Source organism: Wyeomyia smithii, chromosome 2 (assembly GCF_029784165.1).
Source record: "Wyeomyia smithii strain HCP4-BCI-WySm-NY-G18 chromosome 2, ASM2978416v1, whole genome shotgun sequence".
NCBI classification, from domain to species: Eukaryota; Metazoa; Arthropoda; class Insecta; order Diptera; family Culicidae; genus Wyeomyia; species Wyeomyia smithii.
Genome location: NC_073695.1, coordinates 104,987,648 through 105,002,658, shown reverse-complemented (window position 1 = coordinate 105,002,658; position 15,011 = coordinate 104,987,648).

The window sequence follows — 15,011 nt, the reverse complement described above, 5'->3', positions numbered from 1 at the left end:
GTCTGCGGCAAAACTATTAGAAAAAACTGCGGTCTCAAACTTAGTATAATACAGGGTGGCACCGTGAAAGTGATACAGTTTATTTATGTCATGTGTTATTTTTTCTCTCCGGAATCGATTTCAATAACATCTATAAGTAGTGAAATTACAATGTACTTAGTTGAGTTCAAATCTTTCACCTTCATTCCGCGTCGAACACTCGACAGAAACGGACGTGCAAAGTGGTCGTTCTATTACAATCCGGTCCGTGTGTACGAATAGCCAAACAAAAGAGTGTATTATTCAAGGCCATCAGTTGACAGTCGAGTCCGTGTCGCTGTGCTGAGTGATCTCACACCCGGCTCACTGCTGGTGGCTGTATTGGTGCTGCTGTACTGGTGCTGCTGGCTGCTTTGGGTGCAGCTTCGAACGATCGGACAACCACTGCTGGAAGGAAGAAGTAAAGAGGTACGTGTTCTTGTCGGCGCTAGTTCGCTAGCGCGCTACATTTAGCGCGATGGATATAGATCCCTCGCCTCCCGTGCCACCATCCTCAAACCCCCCTGACCCTGACCCTTCTGTTACCCCCTCCCCTGTTCATTCTCCAGTCCCCCCTCGCCCCAGGCTTTACCCGGACGGATCTCAACAGGGCAGCTATACTGTTTATTTTCGTCCAAAGGCAGGAGTGAATTCAAAGCGATTAAACATACTGCAAATTTCAAAAGACCTGACGAAGGGGTACAAGGCCGTGACCGAAATTTCCAAGGTCCGACCTAACAAGCTCCGTGTCGTGGTCAGTGATCTAACACAGGCCAATGCTATCGCTTGCTCTGAGCTCTTCACACGCGAGTATCGCGTTTACATACCCGCACGAGACGTGGAGATCGACGGTGTCATAACCGATTCGAGTCTGTCTGTCGAGTGTATCCTAAAAAGCGCAACCGGTTGCTTCAAAAATACCGAAACACAGGCGAAGATTTTGGATTGTAAGCAATTGCGGTCCATGTCTCTCGTCGGCGGTAAAAAAGTTTACACTCCGTCAGACTCGTTTCGCGTTACGTTTGCCGGATCTGCACTCCCTAGCCACGTCTCGATCGACCGGGTTCGTCTACCTGTGCGATTGTATGTACCCCGTGTTATGAATTGCACCAATTGCAAGCAGTTAGGCCACACAGCCGCCTACTGCTGCAATAAGGCACGATGTAGCAAGTGTGGAGAGACTCATGCGGAAGATTCTTGCAGTGTTAATGCTGAAAAATGTATTCACTGTGGGGAAAACCAGCATGAGCTCTCCACATACCCGGTGTACATGCAGCGCAGAGATAAAATCAAGCGGTCACTTAAGGAGCGTTCAAAGCGTTCTTACGCTGAGATGCTGAAGAAGACCGTGACCACTTCTACCATAACATCGAACCCCTTTGATCTGTTGCCCTCCGATGAAACCGATTCTGACGATTCATCAGCGGGAACATCTTATGCCAATCCTGGGGAGTCTAGGAAGAGGAAAAATGTTTCTTCTCCTAAACTTCCCCGTAAAGGTCCTAAGATTTCCCAAAGTGTAATGAAAAGTACGAACAAACCAAACAGTGCTGCGGAAAAACCGAAGCAAACTCCTCCTGGGCTTGCAAATTTAAAGTCCCAGAAGGAGTTCCCAGCACTGCCAGGAACATCTAAAACCCCAGTTGTTCCTTTTACACATCCAGTTGATGAAACAAACTCTGGATTAGTGAAATTTTCTGACATTGTGGACTGGATTTTTGAAAATTTCAATATACCCGATCCAATTAAAATTTTTCTTACAGCATTCCTCCCAACAGTTAGATCATTTTTGAAGCAGTTGACTGCCCAATGGCCCCTCCTTGCAGCGATTGTATCCTTCGATGCCTAATTCAACTGCGTATATGAAGGATTCTATCTCTGTCTTACAGTGGAATTGTAGAAGTATTTTACCAAAAATTGATTCGTTTAAAGTTTTAATAAATAAAAACAAATGCGATGCATTTTCCCTTTGTGAAACTTGGCTTACTTCAAATATTGATCTCAACTTCCATGATTTTAATATTATTCGCCTTGATCGAGACACCCCATATGGAGGAGTACTTTTAGGGATTAAAAAGTGCTATTCTTTCTATCGTATTAACCTCCCCTCGATTCCAGGCATCGAAGTTGTCGCATGTCAAATGACAATACAAGGTAAAGAGCTTTGTATTGCCTAAATATATATTCCTCCCAAAGCACAGGTTGGGCAACGGCTGCTCTTTGATTTAATAGAACTTCTTCCCTCGCCACGTTTGATTTTGGGAGACTTCAACTCTCATGGCGTGGCTTGGGGTTCCCCATACAATGATAACCGCTCCTCTTTAATCTATAACCTTTGCGATGACTTCGACATGACTATTTTAAACAACGGTGAAATGACACGTATCCCGAAATCTCCAGCGCGCCCAAGCGCTTTGGATCTATCCTTATGTTCGACGTCGCTACGGTTGGATTGCACATGGAAGGTAATCCTTGATCCTCACGGTAGCGACCATTTGCCTATTCTTATTTCAATTAATAACGGGTCGACTCGCATGCGACCAATTGACATGCCGTATGACCTCACACGGAATGTCGATTGGAAGTTATACGAGGAAATGATTTCAAAAGCGGTCGAGTCGATTCAACATCATCCACCACTTGAAGAATACAACCTCCTCGCGGGCTTGATTCTCGACGCCGCGTTGCAAGCCCAAACGAAGAAATATCCCGGCGTAACGATCAAAGAACGGCCTTCCACTCCGTGGTGGGACCAAGAGTGCTCCGATGTCTACACGCAAAGATCCGACGCGTTTAAGGCCTACCAGAAGGGAGGTATACCTGGCGACTATTTACGGTATTCGGAGCTTTATACCAAGCTTAAAAGTTTGGCTAAAGCAAAGAAACGCGGATATTGGCGTCGGTTCGTGAACGAGACGTCGAGGAAGACATCGATGAGCACTCTTTGGTACACAGCCCGAAGAATGCGGAATCGCGTAACGGTCAACGAAAGCGAGGAGTCTTCAAGTCGGTGGATATTTGATTTTGCCAGGAAAGTATGTCCGGACTCTGTTCCTGGGCAAAACATTGTTCGCGATACGTCTCCGGGCCACGACGCGATAGAATCACCTTTTACGATGGCAGAATTTTCAGTTGCCCTCCTGTCCTGTAACAATAACGCGCCTGGGTTAGATAGAATCAAATTCAACTTGTTAAAGAATCTACCCGGCAATGCCAAGAGGCGCTTGTTGAACTTGTTCAATAAGTTCCTGGAGCAAAACATTGTACCGCAGGATTGGAGGCAAGTGAAGGTGATCGCCATCCAAAAACCGGGGAAACCAGCTTCTGATCACAACTCTTATAGGCCGATTGCAACGCTATCCTGTATCCGGAAATTGATGGAAAAAATGATACTCCGTCGTTTAGACCATTGGGTCGAATCAAATGGTCTACTATCAGATACTCAATTTGGCTTCCGCCGTGCCAAAGGGACGAATGATTGTCTTGCGTTGCTTTCAACAGATATTCAGCTGGCGTATGCTCGCAAAGAACAAATGGCGTCTGCGTTCTTGGACATTAAGGGGGCTTTTGATTCCGTTTCTATTGACATTCTTTCGGGTAAACTTCACCGACAAGGATTTTCTCCAATTTTGAACAATTTTTTGCACAATTTGTTGTCCGAAAAGCACATGCATTTTACGCACGGCGATTTGGCAACTTTTCGCATTAGCTACATGGGTCTTCCCCAGGGCTCATGTTTAAGCCCCCTTCTTTACAACTTTTATGTAAATGACATCGACGAATGTCTGGCAAATTCATGCACGATAAGACAACTTGCAGACGACAGTGTAATCTCTGTTACAGGAGCCAAAGCTGCCGATTTGCAAGGACCATTGCAAGATACCTTGGACAATTTGTCTGCTTGGGCTTTACAGCTAGGTATCGAATTCTCTCCGGAGAAGACTGAGATAGTAGTTTTTTCTAGGAAGCATGAACCTGCTCAGCTTCAAACACAATTAATGGGTAAAACGATTTCTCAGGTTTTGGTACACAAATATCTTGGTGTCTGGTTCGACTCTAAAAGCACCTGGGGTTGTCACGTGAGGTATCTGATGAAAAAATGTCAACAAAGAGTGAATTTTCTTCGTACAATAACCGGACAATGGTGGGGAGCCCACCCAGGAGACCTTATAAGGCTTTACCAAACAACGATATTGTCTGTCATTGAGTACGGGTGTTTCTGCTTCCGCTCCGCAGTAAACACACATTTGATCAAACTGGAGCGAATACAATATCGTTGTTTGCGTATCGCCTTGGGTTGCATGCAATCGACCCATACGATGAGTTTGGAGATCTTAGCTGGAGTACTACCATTGAAAACCCGCTTCTGGAGCCTGTCTTCTCGTATTCTAATCAAATGTGAGGTCTTGAACCGTCCCGTGATTGAAAATTTTGAAAGGTTAATCGAACTTAATTCTCAAACCCGTTTTATGACATTGTATTTCAATCACATGTCCCAAAATATTAACCCTTCTTCGAATATTCCAAATCGTGTCGACTTATCAAATACTTCTGATTCTACTGTGTTTTTCGATACATCCATGATAGAAGAAACTCGTGGAATCCCGGATCATTTACGCGTGCAGCAGATCCCTAAAATTTTTTCCAATAAATATCGAAACATCAACTGCGACAATATGTACTACACTGACGGATCACTTCTTGATGGGTCCACTGGCTTCGGTATCTTCAATAACAATTTAACCGTCTCCCATAAGCTCGATAATCCTGCTTCTGTTTACGTCGCAGAATTAGCTGCAATTCAGGACACCCTAGGGATTATCGAAAAAATGCCCACGGACCATTATTTCATCTTTACGGACAGTCTCAGTTCCATTGAGGCTCTCCGATCGATGAAAGATGTTAAGCACTCTCCGTATTTCCTGGGGAAAATACGGGAACATCTGAGTGCTTTATCCGAAAAATCTACTCAGATTACCTTAGCGTGGGTCCCTTCTCACTGCTCGATACCGGGTAATGAGAAAGCGGACTCTTTGGCTAAGGTGGGCGCAACAAACGGTGATATTTATGTAAGACCAATTGCTTTTAATGAATTTTTCGCATTTGTACGTCAGAATACGATCATCAGTTGGCAAAATTCTTGGACCAAGGGGGAACTGGGAAGGTGGTTACATTCCATAATCCCCAAGGTATCGACGAACCCGTGGTTCAAGGGGTTGGATGTAGGTCGGGATTTCATTTGCGTGATGTCCCGGCTTATGTCCAATCACTATAGATTTGACGCGCATCTCCGTCGTGTTGGGCTCGGGGAGAGTGGTATCTGTGCCTGTGGTGAAGGTTATCACGACATAGAGCACGTTGTTTGGTCATGCCCTGTACACCGTGACGCCAGGTCTAGATTAATAGCTTCCCTGCAGGCTGAAGGTAGGCAGCCGGCTTTTCCTGTTCGTGATGTCTTGGCGAGCCGTGACCTATCTTACATGTCCCTTATATACGTTTTCCTGAAATCCATCCACGCCCCAGTTTAGTCCTATCCCCTCCCGCCTACATCCAACCAAACGACAAGAACACGTTAAGACCCCGGATCCGGAAACAGCAATCAGACCCGCACGATACTCTCAAGGCCCGATGGAAACAACCCAATATGCCAGTCCGTAATATCTTGGCCCAGCAGCGGAACAAATTTAATATGCTGCTTACCTAAGGCAATGAAAACCATCAAACAGCAAACCTGTGCTTTTAATGCAAAATATTCTAGCTTTAAGTTAGATTTAGTTTCAGCTCGTAGTCGGCAGCGAGGATAAAAAATTTGCTTTTAGTTATTAAGATACTTTAGAAAGTAAGCTACCAGATATAATTGGCGCCGTTAAACATTGAATTGTATTTGTGCCGTGTCAAATAAACTATAGATGAAGAAAAAAAAAATCTTTCACCTTTGTTTTTGATCACGGCCCGTAGACGCTTTTCGAAGTCGTTGCAAGCCGCACGCACAACTTCGGCATTTCGTCCCAAATCTTTACCAAACGGTTTTTAAATGTTTTTGAACGTTTCTAATATTTCTGCTTCACGTTGTTCAACTTGTCTAGCATGTATCCCCAGATACTGAAGTGAGTTCAAATCCGGTGATGATGCAGGCCATTCAGATAAACTGATGAAGCAAGGCAAATTCTGCTTACACCATTTCTGAACGATCAATGCCTTATGCGCTGGTGCTGAATCCTGTTGAAAGCAAATACTTTATTCCCAAAAAAGAATTTTAGCGCAAGGATGCAAATGGCCTTTGGTACCATGTTGCAAGTAGTACTCCTTGTTTATTTTCACGCCCTTGTCAATAAATAGCAATGGTAATTTCCCTTTGGTCGATATACCTTCCCAAACAATCACAGCTGACGCATTTTGATATTACTCAACTGCTCTTTTATGGGTTCCATAAATGCTTCATGAACACGGTCATTTTGCTTGTTAAAAGTTGCCTCCAGAGTAAACAACTTTTCGTCCGAAAAAATAATGTGACCTGCGTGCGTCTTCAGTAGCAATCAAGATCCAGCAACCCTGTCGGCAATATTTTTACGAGTTAATCCGTGAATTTGCTGCTTCTCAAAAGCTGAATATCCAAGGTTCTTTTTGATAACACTTTGCACCAAAGTGTGGCTCATGTTCATCTCACACGCCATTTTTCTTGCCGAACGGGCTGGATTTCGCCGGAAACGTCCCTTCACTGCTTTGATGACCGCTGGAGTCCGAGCCAGCGCTTTCACTGTCGTATATGGGTTTCCAGTTGAAATCGAAATCTTTGAATTTCAGCTTTCAACGAACGAGCTGAGACTAAAAGACACATTCAGCTCCAATCATCTGCAGTTATTGTTGGCTAGCAGCATTTCTGTGCATTTCGCAGACACTGTGTTACTTTAACGATGTTTATGCAGTTGAGAATGTAGATGCTCATATAGTTCATCGACTTCATGCAGTGATTTGGCTTAAATCAAATAATTACGATATTAAATCAAACATCTAATTTCTTTCAATGTTCGGACTTCCTTTGAAAATTGACACCGGTGACACTATTTTGACATATATTTTGACATATCACATACGCACGCAATGACTTTGTAGCGATGTAATTACAACTACTTTCATAACAAGCTTCAATAGATGGAGTGCGCTGTTTGATTTGACGCTTGTCGTTTGTATGGGATCGATCCAGAGATACCAGTCTTGATATGATGTTTTTGATGTTAGACAATCCTTGCAGGTGCAACACCCTTATTTGTTCTCTATTTGAATCCATTACAATTTTTTTGAGAACGGAACTGAAAACTGACTATATTTATTCCGAACAAACAGTCACTATTTCAAAACATGCTCAGATGTTTGTCATGCTGTGACAAAAAAGTACAACGAGGGGCACTCGAATACCTGTATCACTTTAATGTTGCCCCCCTGTATTTAGGATGTATTTAACAAAAATTAGACCAAGGATAACACAAGCTTATTTTGGCAAAATCTAAAGATTGGTCTGTGATTTGTTAAACTCTAAGAAGTAGTCCATCAAAAGCCTTAAGGCCCACGGCTCCTATTTTTTTATTGAGTAGGCGTCATTACGCCGTGTGTGTATTTGGGCTTTTAGATGCAATACTTCACCTTCTTCAACTACATCAAGGCTCCCTCTGCTTCTACATAGATGGTTCTAAATTGAATGATTCCACGAGAGCGGGATTCACAGATTCGGAATCCAATCGTTTTGAAGTAGAATACTTCTCTCAGGAAGTTCGGCTACATAGGGATGTGAAATGAAAATCTTAAACCGAAAAAAGTGAAAAATATGTCCAATTTCAAATGCTAATAAATCGGTTAGTATTCGATGGATTTCCTTCGTTCTTGCAGCAATAGATTGGAAAATCTTCTAAGACTTTTCCCAAAATAAGATAGTTGTAATTTTATTATTCACACTATTCTGCCGCTCATAGCAAGTCCGTCCCATTTGCGTTTTGGTGCTGACAAGAAAACATCAATTGAAAATCGAAACGCTTTAGGTGAAATTTTGCACTCAAGTGCTTTTTCAATCAAGACCATCAACAGAATTGAGTACTGCAATTTCTAACACTTTTGCATCATAAAACTTGCATACACACCGAAATTTGAATGAAATTTGTTGAAAATCATAAGCTGGGACTCACATGCGATTACTTTTACGGTACGTAGCCAGAATGATAGCAAGTCAGTCCCATAGCCAGCTACGACCGGTGATGAAAAACAAACTAGGACTGCAAATCGATGGCGGTGCTATAGCTTGCGTTTTAAATGAATCCATCGCTGGTCAATTCATAAATGACCTTCTCTTGTGCTTCATTAAACAAGTTTTTGTGAGAAGCATTAGACAATGTACCAACTGCGCCGCTCAAAATAAAATTAGTTTTTGTTTTTACATACTACTACTGACAAATTCAAAATCAGTTTAGGTGTAGGAACTTGTTCTTAATTTTCCTGAGAGCGGTCGCACGTTCGTGACGGCGGACAGCTTCCACGTAGCAGTGGAAGCAAATATGAAAGAACACCTATAGTTCAGGAAAATGTTTGCTCAGTTAAAAAACAGCTGAGTAGCGTACCGAAGTATTTGATATGACTGACAAATTCTTCAAAACGAAATTTACGACAATAATTGAACAATTCTTAACAACGTCTTTACATAGAATACGGATAAAACACGAAAAGTAGTATATACTAAAGAATGCTTTAACTAACAATACAAGGACACACCTAAAGCGTTCACTGTCAACAAACAACAGCTGAAATAAGCTACAGGTGGAAACTTTTTCTTGAAGAAAACATTGTACTATCAGCTACAGCCACACGATGTAGAACGCGTAAAGTTCAATCAAACCTCCTATCGAATATCACTTGGTACATCCAATTCTGAACCTGAAGACCATAAACTGTGGTAAGTATCACATTTTTCATAATCTTTATTGGCTGTGGGGTTAAATTGCGAAATTTTTTTCAATGGGACCCACTTCAATGGGACCAACTTGCGATCACTTTTGCTATGGCACAAACCGACTTGCTATTTTTTTCATAGTTCCTCAGAACGAAGTATTCAAAAATATTTGTTTTATCGAAAGTAGATATAAAAAGCAATTGATTCCATAAATAAACTCAAAATTGATAAAAATGCAATTGGGACGGACTTGCCATGAGCGGCAGTATTGTACTATTGAAAATAGTCAAGCCTTGTCAAAACGAAAAATTCGACCTCTGATTGGTCGTTATATGCTTGCTTCCCAAGCACGGTCGACAGGATCATATACCTTGCAATTGAAAACATGCTATTTGGCCTATATAAGAGCCTGTTTCAGCCGGAGCCGCTCATCATCATTCTTCGTCTCACGCTTGGTGTGTACAGACGTGTTTGTTACAACAACTGAAAGTTTTAGTTTACCTATCGCATTCGTTTATTTTACCTATCGCATTCGTTATACAACAGTACGTTGTCGTGTCCCAACGAAATGGGAAAAACGGGTTCCAGTAAGGAGCAAAACAATAAGCGTCTTCGTGACCCTGCTGAAAAGGATGATGGAATCGCCAAGAAGATACTAGCTGCTAACAAGTTTGCATCGCTGGCTGACCAAACTACCGAGAAAACGGAAAAGAAGGAGAAAAAGCCGCCTTTCTACGTAAAAGGTTTCCCGCCTGGACTAAGGCAACACTTCAATGAACTTATCAGCAAAGGGCTGAAAGCTACCCTGAGGCTATGCACGGACGGCTACAAAATCGTCGTTCCATCCACCCCACATTACAAGGCAGTAGAGGCTTACCTGAAGCAAACAAAAGCGGAGTATTTTACTCACGATATTGTAGCTACAAAACCATTAAAAGTTGTACTGCGTGGTTTACCGGAATTGGAACTGGACGAGTTGAAAACGGAGCTTGTCGCTTGCGGCCTAGAAGTGGAAGCAGTATACAAAATGATAAGACACAACAAAGCCATCAAGTATCGTGATCAGTTATACCTGATCCACCTGACCAGGGGTTCAACTACACTGAGCACAGTTAAAACAATCACCGCCCTATTCAACATCATCGTGCAATGGGAGCGATACAAACCGATCCATCGCGATGTCACGCAGTGTTCCAATTGCTTGAACTATGGACATGGCACAAAGAATTGCCACATCAAGAGTCGCTGCATGAAATGTGCAGGTCCGCATCGAACAGTGGATTGTCTTGTTGAGGAAGCCGAACAAATCAAGTGTCTCAACTGTGACAAAGAGCATGCTACGAACAGCCGTTCCTGTCCAAAACGAGCAGAATTTATCAAAATTCGAAGTGAAATTGCCAATCGCCAGCGACCGTCGAATAGAAAAAGTGTACAACCTAGCGTTACACCAAACCCGCCAGCGACTTCAAGTACGTTGCCGTTTCCACCTCCTCCAACTGGTGGTGTTCCCAGCCGGGACCCCCCCCGGATTTTTGAGTTTTGCACAGGCTGCCAGCATGCCCCCAGCAAGTAGCAATTTGTACTCGAAACAAAGGCTTGTCGCACCAACCAGGAACAGATTGCGGTCATGATGACTTTTTACTACCGTCATGGATCCATTCTTTCGAATCCCTAACTGGAATGCCCGCTCTGTGGCCAACAAGAAGTTAGAACTCCTACATTTTCTGAACACACACCACATCGATGTCGCTGCAATAACCGAAACACATTTGAAGCCGAACATAAACTTCTGCCTGCCGGAACACTCGGTAGTCAGACTGGACCGCACAACCTCAGCTGGGGGCGGGGTTGCAATCGCCATAAGGAGAGGACTACCATACAAATCACTACCGAGTTTCAACACAAACTTTGTCGAAGCTGTAGGAATCGAAATTACCACCACTGATGGACCACTCACATTAATTGCGGTCTATTGTCCGAAGCAGTCTCGACGGGCAAATGGAACCACGGTGAAATTGAAGAACGACATCCAAAAGCTGTCTAGAAGAAGAAGCAATTTCGTCATCACAGGTGATCTCAATGCTCGCCACTCCGCTTGGGGTGGTGCAACTCAAATGGTAACATCATCGTAGAAGTTTCCGAAGCTGGATATTACTATCCCGCTCATCCGGAATTGCCAACTTACATCTCTCCTGGTGGTGTAGGCTCTAAGCTTGACATTTTTCTGACCAACATCACCGATCGATTTTCGATTCCGAAAACCTTAACAGAGCTCTCCTCGGATCATCTTCCGGTCATCTCTGAGATTGGTACTAACGTAGAGCGGCGTCAAGTTCAACAAAGAAGAAATTACTTTCGTGCAAATTGGGTTCAGCTGCAACGGTATGTTGAAAACCATCTTGATGCGGACATCACTTTGAACAGCACTGGAGACATCGATCGTACTCTACAGTCCATGATAGACGTCATCCAGGAAGCAGAGTGTCGCTACATCCCATCTGTTCCAGTGACACGTAAGTTTGCGCAAATCGGCGATAACACCAAGCGCATAATTTCCTTGCGAAACTCGCTGAGAAGGCAATATCAACGTACCCGCAACCCTAGGCACCGATTCTACGCTAGACAGCTGACAAAAATCGTTCAAGAACGTCTGGAGAAAGTGAAAAACAGACAGTTTGCAACCGAATTACGTAATTTTCCCAACTGATCACGGCCATTTTGGCGTGTGGCTAAAGTGTTGAAGAACAAACCAAAACCCATTCCGCCATTAATAGTGAATAGTGAAACTTTGCTAACTTCCCGCGAAAAGGCTTGTGCTATCTCTCAGCATTTTGCCGCTTCCCACAATCTTGGTCGTGATATTGTGAGTGGAATCGAACCAGCTGTCAGTGAATCGATAGTAATTCTGGCCCGCACACCGAATATCTTACCACCTGATCAGCGGATAACAGTGGACGAGGTACAAAACAACATTAAATTCTCTCGGAACATGAAGGCTCCCGGATTTGACGGAGTGTTCAACCTTGTGCTCAAAACCCTTGGACCAACAGCCTTGTCTGTGGTGGAAAAAGTGTTCAACCGATGCCTTGAATTGGCGTACTTTCCAACAACGTGGAAACTGGCGAAAGTGATTCCCATTTTGAAACCAGGAAAGGATCCCACATGCCCCAAAAGCTACCGTCCCATCAGTCTGCTTTCTGCCCTCAGCAAGGTATTCGAACGATGCATCTACAGCCGTATTCTGTGCCACGCAGAAGTGAACAACATATTCCTGGACGAACAGTTCGGTTTTCGCAGAGGCCATTCAACAACATATCAACTGCAGAGAGTAACAAAACTCATCAATCGGAACAAGGAGCTATTTAAAACAACTGCCATGGCCTGCCTGGACATAGAAAAAGCATTCGACAACGTGTGGCACGACGGGCTTATCTACAAGCTACAGCGCTACAACTATCCCGTTTATCTAGTGAAGATTGTGCAAAACTATCTTACGCTGCGCAAATCTCAGGTCTGTGTGCTGGGTGGCCTGTCTGACCCATACGACGTAGGAGCTGGTGTTCCACAGGGCAGCATCCTTGGCCCTGTTCTGTACAACTTATTCACATCAGATATTCCTGAACTACCCAATGGAGGCATCCTGTCGCTGTTTGCTGATGATACCGCCATTATGTACGAGGGCAGACAGATCAACCAAATAGTTAAAAAGCTGCAAACTGGGCTTAACGTCTTTGTGAATTACCTCACCTCATGGAAAATTTGTGTGAATGCAACAAAAACTCAGACCATAGTCTTCCCACATCGGAATAGTCAACGTTTGGTGCCGACAACAAAGATTCGGTTGAACAATGTGGATATTCCCTGGTCGTCAAATGTACGCTACCTTGGTTTGACCTATGATCATAAGCTACTTTATCGCCCCCATATTGAACAAACAGTAACGAAAAGCTTAGTGCTAATGAAGAAGTTGTACCCGCTAATCAACCGAAAATCGAAATTATCCGTCGTGAATAAATTGACGGTATACAAACAGGTCATCCTGCCGATGCTTCTATACGCCTCGTCGATCTGGAGAACCTGCGCGAGAACCCACCTGCAAAAGATTCAACGGATCCAGAACAAGTTCCTGAAAATGATCTTGAACGTGCCCTTCGGAACCCGAACATCAGAAGTGCATCAAATAGCTGGTATCGATATGACCGAAAACATAATCTCTGCACACGCTGAAAACACTAAAAACAATGCACTTAACTCTAGTGCGGTGCTCATTCGTGAGCTTTATTTATAAGTAGCTAGGTATATTTATTTAATAATTAAAACTCTATCTAATAATTAAAACTCTAAGTAACACTTATAGTACATTAAAAACATCAGAGTTGAAAAGTTGATAAAATTTAATCTCTCACAATGTTCAAAAAACAAATGTATAATGAAAATACCGTAAGAAAAATAAAGAATATTGAATCCAAAAAAAATCGAAGCCGCTCATAGTAGTTCTGAACAGCGACGACAGCAGTCCTCCCTTAGCAGCAGCGGGAGCGAGTAGTGGGTACCATCGATAGCGGATAGCGGCCACAACTGTGGCATGGCTGCGAATAAGCGTAGCAGTTTCAGCGGATCTCACCATCGATAGCAGCAGGGCCAGCAGATGCAGGTACAGCGGATACCAATGGCGGCCACAACTGTGGCATGGCTACGGATAGCGTTGCTGGTGCTCAGCAGTTGGGCCAGCGTATAGCGGCCACAACTGTGGCATGACTATGCATAGCGTAGCTGTTGCAGCGGGTATATCAGCATCGATAGTAGCAGGGTCAGCTTATGCAACGACACTCCCTTCACTAAAATGCTGTTTCAGTGTGGTAGCGGGAAGCATCAGCAGCAGGCTTGCATGAAGTGAATACATCAGCCAGCAACTTTCTCTAAGGCCTCTGCCATAGTAGACGCGAAAAGCGGCGCGAACCGATTCGCTCGGTCGTAGGTTGATGTACAGCTCTACTGATGGCTGTACATTAACCTACAGCTGAGCGAATCGGTTCGCGTCGCTTTTCGCGTCTATTATGGCAGAGGCCTAATGGGAAAGTTGTATCAGTTTGTTCAGAAGAATATTATTGTCGGTAATATTACAGAAATGCGATTGCGTAAATCCGATTTTGAATTGAACAATTGTTCTTTTGAGAACAAATAACACACTTATTTGAAGAGTTAATAGCTTTTGGTACCAATAGCAGTATAGTGACAGCCTCAGCGGTAGATGCAGATGCAGCCGGTACTTCCCTGAGGCCGATGTAAAGGTAAATGGGAGCAGCATGGCGAAACAGTTCGGGTTATGCTTAGACGCGCGTCATTTTTCGTTGTTGATATTCACCACATGAAACGACGCGCTTTCGTATGATAGCGGTGGTATTAGCGGTAGATGCATTTGCCAACACTTCCTCCAGTAAAGCCGTGTCTAGTTTTCAATGTGAAAACACCTTTCTCATTGTGTTGACCGTGCGCCTTAGTCCTCACTATCAAGGTAACACAGAGATGTAAGATAAACACTACATCCTATGATAAATTGAACAATTGTCCTTATAAGGACAACAAATGAATTAATGAAGATTTAATTTTGTATTAGAATACTTCTCTCAGGAAGTTCGGCTACATAGGGATGTAAAATGAACATCTAACACTGAAAAAAGTGAGAAAAATTTCAAATGCTAATAAATCGGTTAGTTTTCGATGGATTTCCTTCGTTTTTGCAGCAATCGATTAGAAAATCTTCTAAGATTCCTATCAAATGCATGAAATTGCAATTTTATCATTCGAACTATTGTTCTATTAAAAACTCTTAAGCCTTGTCAAAACACAAAATTCGACCTCTGATTGGTCGTTATACCGCGCTTTCCCAAGCACGGTCGGCAGAGTTATGGACCTAGTAAATTGGGAATGCGTCATTTGGCCTATATAAGAGCTTCATCAGATAATAAACAAACATTTCATCGGATATTAAATTGAACAACTGAAATTTGAAGAACACAAATGATTATTTGAAGAGTTAATATATGCATACTCTGAC